General features: G+C 31.2%; 1 long non-coding RNA gene across 1 annotated transcript; it reads right to left on the bottom strand.

The window, feature by feature from the left end:
* Positions 1-7,338: 7,338 nt before the first annotated feature.
* LOC141621856 (uncharacterized) lies at positions 7,339-9,021 on the bottom strand. The gene is made up of 2 exons (XR_012532735.1): positions 8,214-9,021; positions 7,339-7,842 (listed from the first exon to the last, which is right to left on the bottom strand). It is a non-coding gene; the product is annotated as an uncharacterized LOC141621856 (long non-coding RNA).
* Positions 9,022-9,599: the final 578 nt, after the last annotated feature.

Raw genomic sequence — 9,599 nt, 5'->3', positions numbered from 1 at the left:
GAGTTGTCATCATATCTTTCTGATTTACATTCTGCTTGTTTATTGAGTTGCGGTATTTTGTTTGACCATCACCATTTCATATTTTTGAGCAGTAAGCACAACATAAATTTTAAGATATTGTTGTGGGTTCTTCTGATTCCATTGTTTTCATCAGTTATTGAAAAAAATTGGATCGGATTTGTCTGATTTCAGTTGTGGCCTTGCTCATATTTTCTATGAGTGCTCTCAACTCATTGGTGGATTCGAGTTTTGATTAATCCACTTTCTTCTATTGGTACAATAGGTTGGACTTTGTCCCACTAGATTGTTGGTTGCATAGACCAGGTTGTTTAAGCGGCTTAAAGGTGAAGAATCCTGCGGAGTAAATGTGTTGGCCATCTTTCTTTGAGATGGATCATCGATGAAGTGGAAGTAGACGCCACAGCACAGTATGGTTCATTGCTCTTGACGAGCTTTACTTTGAATCCTTGTATATCTATCACATGTTTTCTTACTAGGAATGGCAGATCGACTTTGAAGGGAATATGAAGTCTCATGATGCCTCCAGAGAAGCTAATTGATAAAACTAAGTCAGAAATGAAGCTAAGGATCAGTGTTACCTTCCAAGGGGATATGAAGTCTCATGATATTCTTCATTGGTGTCCTACTAATGGTTTAATGTAATTGAGTTCCTGAAAGTTGAGTAGATAGTCAGGTGGCTGCATTAAATTGAGTCATGGTCATGAAATGGTTATATGAAATGGTTTTACTAGTGTTTAAAACAAGATGAGGTTGAACAAATGTCAAGCAAGAAGTTGAAGATTGTGCTGGAAAAAGATGCCAAAAAGGATAATAAAAAGAAATTGGTAAAGGTAGAGGAAGAGAAAGGAACTAATCTGTGTACTCAGATTGTGTTGACAGAACTTTATTAAATATGCACTGATTGATGTAATTTTGGAAGGATAGTAATCTGTTGTAGTCGTTATAAATTAATATTGATGTTGTAATTTTGTGATATTGTTTAGAATCAGCAATGATATTTTATCTTATATGCTGTGATATTGTTTCTCAATAGCAAAAAGTTGGAAGGTTTTAAGATTCCTTGTGAACGTGATATTGTTTTGGCTAAAGTGTGATACTGTTGTGCGTGAAGTTTGATATTGTTCGGTAATGCTTCTAGAACAATATGACGTGATGCTTATAAAGATATATATTGTTTCTTATAACTGTTTTGGAACTAGCAAATAAAGATAGATATATGATATTGTTAATAGCATAGTGTGATATTATTAGCACAATAACTTGATATTTTTTACCATATCATTTGATATTTTTTTTGAAAGAACTAATTCATTTGATATATTAACACAATAAGAGTGATATTGTTTTATGATATTGTTTGCCACATCTTGTGATATTGTTAAGCCAGTAGTGTGATATTGTTTACCGCATCTTGTGATATTGTTGAGCCAATAGTGTGGTATTGTTTACCACATCTTGTGATATTGTTAAACTAATGGTGTGATATTGTTCTCAAAGTCATTTGATATTGTGTCATGAAAGGTGATATTGTTTATAATTAAGTGTGATATTGTTTACTAAAACTTGTGATATTGTTAAAACAAACGTGTGATCTTGTTTACCAAAAAAATGAAATACTTTAGAAACCATATATTTTCTATTTAATAACATAAAAAAAGAGGCAAATCCTGATACAACTATAATATTTTTACCATTGTTTTACATTCCAACTCAAAAATGGAAAAAAAATACAAATTTATAATTGCTTGAAACGATATCTAAGAATAAAGAATTTGTCTTTATAAGAGAAATGAATAAAAAACCATGATTTGTTTAGTTGATCATGCACTATAGACTTCGCCAACATGCACACATACTCTTAACTAACCTCCAAAAGCGAAGAAATCTGCAAAAAGGAAAACAAAGTACAAAACATCATTTTAATATCATCTTTCAGACAAAATAAAATACAACAAATATAAAAAACACACCATAATACAACATTTACAGCAACATTTTACATTATTTTACTGCAAATCAGTGACATTTTACAACGAAAACACCATACTATAGCATTTTAGCGCCTTGATGACATTTTACAACTTAATTATGTAGTCAACCTACCAAAATGTATGAAAATAGAGTACCACTAATGTTCACATTCAGTATCACATCATACAAACAACAGTATCACACGTTTTCCGTTATCATAGCCAACATGTAATTCGACATTACTCATTTTACTGAACATAAACGATTACTTCAATTCTATCATATGAAACTGTAATTTTGCACAATTAAACAATGTTAAACCCTAATTTTCGCGATTAAAACAATATGAACCCTAATTTTTACAATTAAACAATGTTAAACCCTAATTTTCACAATCGATCAATATTAAACCCTAATTTTAGTGATTAAAACAAAAAAGACATCTTATAAACAACTACAACTTCAATTGATGATAGTAATTGATTCAATGTGTCGATATTATGAACGAAAAACGTTTAAAATCATTTATAAGTAAGATATTTAGAAATTTACAGCAAGAACATGAAAGTACACTAAATAACTTGACGATTAGTTCAATTTTTTTGATTTAATCCTACTAAATTCATGTAATTCAACATACATACAATAATTTCGAACAAAATTAACATGTAAAATCAATTAACACTACATAAGTTGAAATAGAATCGCAAAAATGAAAGAAAATGAGAAACAACTGTAGCTCAACGATTTTTGCGCGAATTCTAGTGAGAGTACTCAATCTAATGAATGAATAAATCTTGGATGTTGAAATACAGTTGAAATCGTGTTTGAATTTTTAGGTTTTCGCAGATTTTCAGTGAGATTTTTGAGAGGATTGTGATATATTTTTGTTTGAAATGTTTTAGATTGATTTTGGATTTTTTAGAGAGAGAAACTATTGACTGATTTTGGGAGTTTTAGGTGGTTTTGTTTGTCAATTTTTCTCGCGATATTGTTTTGTATATGGTGTGATATTTCATTCGTTACTCAATCCTCAAATATTTAGGAGTTCTTACCGGATCCCGACCCTCTCTCTCTCTCTCTCTCTCTCTCTCTCTCATATATATATATATATATATATATATATATATATATATATATATATATATATAGAAGGGTTCTAGTAAGGCCCTCATATCATATGAGTCCCTAAGTCCTTATAAGGGCCTTTGGATGGAAGGGATGGAGGGATGAGATTACATCTCATTGAAGGGTCACAAATCTCCCTCCCTAATCTCCCTCCCTAATCCTTGTATAACTCCTTCTAATCTTGTATAACTCCTTTCTCATTCTAATTTCCCTACTCACTTCCTCATTATTCATTCTCTCACACTTCTCTCATCCCCTCATTCTCTCCCATTCTCTCAAAAAAAAAAAAACCAAACAAAAAAAAACTAAAACAAAAAAAACCCAAAAAAACCCAAACCAAACCAACAACTTCAATGACAACACCCCACCTTCCTCCTCCTTCCTCCGCGAACACCCCACCTTCCTCCGTCCTTCCTCCTACCGCCAACCACCCCACCTTCGCACCAAACCACCGTCACCAACGCCCCTTTCTCCCTCCCTGCTGCCGCCTGCCGCGCACGTCACCACCAACACCGCACACCACCGCAACAACCTTCACTCACAAAACCCACCACCACCGACATTAACAACCACACCATATTTTCAGATCTTTAAAATCTGTTTTTTTTTAATAAATTTTGGTTTGTTGAAGTCGGTAATTGTGAGTTGTTTTCTTTATTGTTTTGTTAATTGCACCGTAAATGTGCGATGACCTATCCAATAATCGATTGTTTTTGGTGTTGCTGTCAATATTAATGGTTATGTATTGAATAATTTGTTTGATTTTGTGAGAATATTGTTTTTGGTGTTGCTGTCAAGATCTGAAAATATTGTTTTTGGTGTTGGGTTTCTAGTTTTAGGTTGTTTTAATGTCCAGCAATTCTCTTTCGTATTAAAGCATGTGTTGTCCACTTGTCCATGCTGTTTCAGCCTTGAAGTTTTTGCTATTGTTCTTCTGATTGATCTTAACAAATTACATATTTTATTTTTCAATTTTTCAGATCTATTTTTTTTGTTGTTTAATTAAATACCAATACTAAAATTACACAAATTTGGACTAAAGTTATACAAAAAATGACTGAAATTATACAAATAAGGACTAAAGTTATACAAAGAAGGACTAAAGTTATACAAAAACAGACTAAAGTTATACAAATATGGACTAAAGTTGTACAAAATATGGACTAAAGTTATAAAAAAACTGACTAAAATTATACAAAAACTGACTAAAGTTATACAAATAAGGAGTAAAGTTATACAAAAATGGGCTAAAGTTACACAAAAATTGACTAAAGTTATAGTCCATTTTTGTATAACTTTAGTCAATTTTTGTATAACTTTAACCCATTTTTGTATAACTTTGGTCCATTTTTGTATAACTTTAGTCCTTATTTGTGTAACTTTAGTCCTTATTTGTATAACTTTAGTCTATATTCGTATAACTTTAGTCAGTTTTTGTATAACTTTAGTCCTTATGTGTATAACTTCAGTCCATATTTGTATAACTTTTGTTCTTATTTGTATAACTTTAGTCCATATTTGTATAACTTTAGTCAGTTTTTGTATAACTTTAGTCCTTATTTGTATAACTTCAGTCCATATTTGTATAACTTTAGTCCATTTTTGTATAACTTTAGTCCATTTTTGTATAACTTTTGTCCGTTTTTGTATAACTTTAGTCCATTTTTGTATAACTTTAGTCCGTTTTTGTATAACTTTAGTCCATTTTTGTATAACTTTAGTCCATTTTTGTATAACTTTAGTCTTTTTGTATAACTTTAGTCCAAAATTGTGTAACTTTTGTCTAAATGTAATTAAGATTTGAAACTAACACAATGTCATTGTTGTACATAATGTAAGTTAAAGTTATACATAATGTCAGTGGAGTTATACATAATGTCAGTGAAGTTATACATAATATCAGTGAAGTTGTACATAATGTTCATTGAAGTTATACATAATATCGGTGAAGTTGCACACAAATATCATTGAAGTTGTACATAATGTAAATTAAAGTTATACATAATGTCAGTGAATAAAGACTAAAGTTTCAAATATCTTATTTTTAGATCTAATAATTTATATAACAAGACGAATTTTAAATAAACGACATTTGTAAAAATAAAAAAGTATATCACAAAAAAAAACGATATTTAAAACCCGAATTTTTTTTAAAAAAAACGTATAACAAGAAGATATTTGAAAAGAATAAGTAACAACAAAAACCAACAAAAATTAACAAATAAAATAAACCGACCCAAACAACAAATTTAACACAAAATGTAAAAAAAAAAAAGTGACGAAAATAACCGAGACGTAAAATCTGGAAAAAAAACGAGTTTATGGAATTTACCGACGGCGGTGGTGGAGGTGGGTGGCGGTGGGGGTGGGCGGTGGGTGGTGTCGGGTGGGATAGTGGTGGGTGGTGGTGAATGAGGAAGAGAGGAATGCATGATTTATTTGGGTTTTTTTGATTTATTTGGATTTTTTGGGTTTTTTATTTATTTGGATTTTTGGTTTTTTTATTTTATTTTTTTGGGTTTTTTTTAGAGTTTGAGAGAAGAGAAAAATGAAATGTGTAAGATGAGAGAGAAATGGATGAGTGGAAAACAAATATATAGTAAATTAGTGATTAATTAGAGTTGATTAGTGAAGGAGGAGAGAGATGGTGAGATTAGCTATTAAACACACTTTTTTGGGGTTGATCTTGGCCATACATTTTCACCATCCAATGGCCCTTAATAGAACTTATGGACTCAATACATATATATGGCCTTAGTTGATCTCTTCTATATATATATATATATATATATATATATATATATATATATATATATATATATATATATATATATATATATATATATATATATACAGAGAGAGAGAGAGAGAGAGAGAGATAGGATCTTGTGAGTTTGGTTTCTTATGGTGAGTTGTGAGTTTTGGTATTTGAAATCTCAACCACTAGATTATATTAGAGATGAATGACCAAGATCTAATCTTACATGTCATATATAACCACTGTCATTTACTTATTTTCTTTTTTTTCTAGTGCTACTTTTTTTTTTTACTTTAATTTTTTTTTCCCCTTTTTTTTTTTACCTCGTGTTATTATGCATTTTTTTTAAAACTTTGATTTTTTTTCTCTTATGTTTTTCTCTAATTTTCTCATTATGTTACCTTTTTTCTTTTTTCTTTTTGTACCAGATTTTTTTTCCTTGAATTTTTTTTTACTCGTATTTTTTTTACCTCGTGTTATTATGCTGTTATTGTGCTTTTTTTATTTTGATTTTTTTTACGACTTTGATTTTTTTTTTCTCTTTTTTTTACCACATAATATTGTGCTGTTATTGTTATTCTGCTGTTATTGTGATGTTATTCTGCTGTTACTTTGATTTTTTTTACGACTTTGATTTTTTTCTCATTTTTTTACCACGTGTTAATGTGCTGTTATTCTACTGTTATTCTGCTATTATTGTGATGTTATTCCGGTGTCACTTTTGATTTTTTTACTACTTTGATTTTTTTACCGCATATTATTGTGCTGTTATTCTGGTTTTATTGTGTTGTTATTCCGATGTCACTTTGATTTTTTTTACGACTTTGATTTTTTTTCTTTTTTTTTACCACGTGTTATTGTGCTGGTATTGTACTGTTATTCTGCTGTTATTGTGATGTTATTCTGCTGTTACTTTGATTTTTTGTACGACTTTGATTTTTTTCTCATTTTTTTACCACGTGTTATTGTGCTGTTATTCTACTGTTATTCTGCTATTATTGTGATGTTATTTCGGTGTCACTTTTGATTTTTTTACTACTTTGATTTTTTTACCGCATGTTATTGTGCTGTTATTGTGGTGTTATTGTGTTGTTATTCCGATGTCACTTTGATTTTTTTTACGACTTTGATTTTTTTTTCTTTTTTTTTTACCACGTGTTATTATGCTGTTATTGTACTGTTATTCTGCTGTTATTGTGATGTTATTCCGGTGTCACTTTGAATTTTTTTACGACTTTGATTTTTTTTTACTTGGTGTTATTGTGCTGTTATTCCGCTGTTATTGTGATGTTATTCCGGTGTCACTTTGATTTTTTTACTCTTTTTTTTACCGCATGTTATTATGCTGTTATTCTGGTGTTATTGTAATCGTCTAGCAAAGTCAAACTTGTTTATGAGAACAGGAGTATCATATAAGCTTCAAAACTCTATATAAAACCTCCAGCGGCTTCCAAGGGACATTTCAAACAAACTTGTATGCATTTACATTTTTGCACATTCACACACATACGATATGGATATTGAAGCAATCATATAAAAGTCAGAAGGCAAAATCAAAATGGCCGTGGAGTCGTGGACATATAATGATAATCTACAATGTACGACGTATTGCATATCAGCTTGACTGTAACACTGAATAAGAAACATCAAATGGAGCATCGTCTTCAGCCATTCCTGCCTGTACTTTCAGGGCATCAACTGTCATGGCCTCCATCTTTTGCATAGAGAATGACAGGATTTCATCAGCTGGGATCGGGTCTTCACGAACATTCCAAATCCCGGTTTCAACCCGTTCTTTCTTGGCAGTAGTCATTGAACTTGCAATCTTTTTAACAGTAGCAAGGCTTCTAGTAGCAGTAGAGCTAGCACCTTCTTTGTTTCTGCCACTGATGATTGCTGATGCAATCCCTTCAAATGCTACCTGTTCATCAGTTCTTACCCATTATATCTTCAATGGATGATACCTGCAGGCAAAACATTTGAAGCCAATATAATTATCAGTAGAAATAAAGCTCGGAGGTCAAAACTACTATCAATCAAGTTCCGCAAGAAGGAACTTATAGCATGGATGCACTTAACACAGCATATATATACAGATTGAAAACTCGTCTTGAGATTGGAAAACTCGTCCTGAGATACACGAGTGTTACTAATTTAACTTGAAATCACTATGCTAAGACTACTTATCTCCATTGGATGTCAACCGAAAACCCAATTGCCATCAGAGCACAACCACATATGCACTCAACACAACATATATATACACACCAGATACATCAGCAACCAGAAAATGTCGAAAAGGCAACAAAAATACTTGGAAAGAAAAGGAGCTCACATTTTATCTTCAAGCTTGAGCTCTTGGCTACCGTACTCAGGCAATAGAACAGTGTCTCCTTCCTTAAGGCTCACAGCGATCACCGTCCCATCATTAGTACGACTTCCTGGACCCACAGCAGAGACTTTCCCAGAGTTCAGCTGAATCAATTAATAATAACACAGATTTAGGTATTCAACTCTTTCATCACACAACCTAGTACTTAGGATCTACATTGATATCCAGAAATATGACAAGATTCAATCTTTTCATAAAAATTACTAGAATGCAATCATTTCAGAATGGATTAACCTCTGCATCACATAATACGATCACAAAAGCAGTAAACTTAACTTGAAATCACTATGCTAAGACTACTTATCTCCATTGAATTAGTCTTCCCTTGCAACGAAATCAATTTCATCCAATTAAATGAATTCGAAACACCGTAAACTTTCCCACACCCTAACGCTCCCAACAACTTGTCCGCAACAAACTCAATATATTGACTCATCAACTCCCCATTCATCCCAAAGCACGCAAAGTAGAACCATCTTCAAGCAACTTGAGCCAACCATGGATTCGTGCACCGCATCTGTTCATAGACCAGTCATTTCAATTTAGGGTTCAAAATTTGGGGGACAACACAAGAGTGAATACTAATCAAAAAGTGGTGTAACGGAAGTTAAAATCAATAAGAAAACAGGGTAATCAAATGAATATAATAAATTTGAGGTATTAAATAAGAGGGAATGGCTGGGTGGTGATGATAGTGGAAGAGGAGATGAGGCCATGTTTGAGGTTTGTGATGTGTAACGTGTTTAGGAAAGCAAAGCGCGTGCGTTTTATTATTAGTATTAGAGCCAATCTCAGCCGTGTGTACTTATCCAATGGTCCATATTTTCCAAACTCACAACTCACCGTAAGAACCAAACTCACGAGATCCCGCCTATATATATATATATATATATATATATATATACATATATATATATATATATATATATATACATATATATATATATATATATATATATATATATATATATATACATATATATATATATATACATCATTACTTAGTTTATTTTTCACCCTAGTTTTTAGTTTATGTTTTAGGATTTCATTTTATTTAGTTTGTATGTAATGTTTAGTAATAATTAGTAATATTACTTTATAATTAGTATAATTAGATTAATTAGTTTATTTTCTACCTTAATCTTTCCACAATAACTTCTCTTATTTAGTTTAATCTTGTAATAGTTAGTTTGTTTATGATTTTTTGGATGAAAATTCAAGGCTCCATGTTTGTGTTTAATACAAGTTCTTGCTTTTCTCATCCAAGTCTTCATTGTTGGTAAATATTCAGTCTTTCTCTCTTTTATTACATGCTATTTCATTCCTCTT

The sequence above is a fragment of the Silene latifolia genome, chromosome X, assembly GCF_048544455.1.
Source record: "Silene latifolia isolate original U9 population chromosome X, ASM4854445v1, whole genome shotgun sequence".
NCBI classification, from domain to species: domain Eukaryota; kingdom Viridiplantae; phylum Streptophyta; class Magnoliopsida; order Caryophyllales; family Caryophyllaceae; genus Silene; species Silene latifolia.
This window is presented reverse-complemented; position numbering and strand designations above follow the sequence as displayed.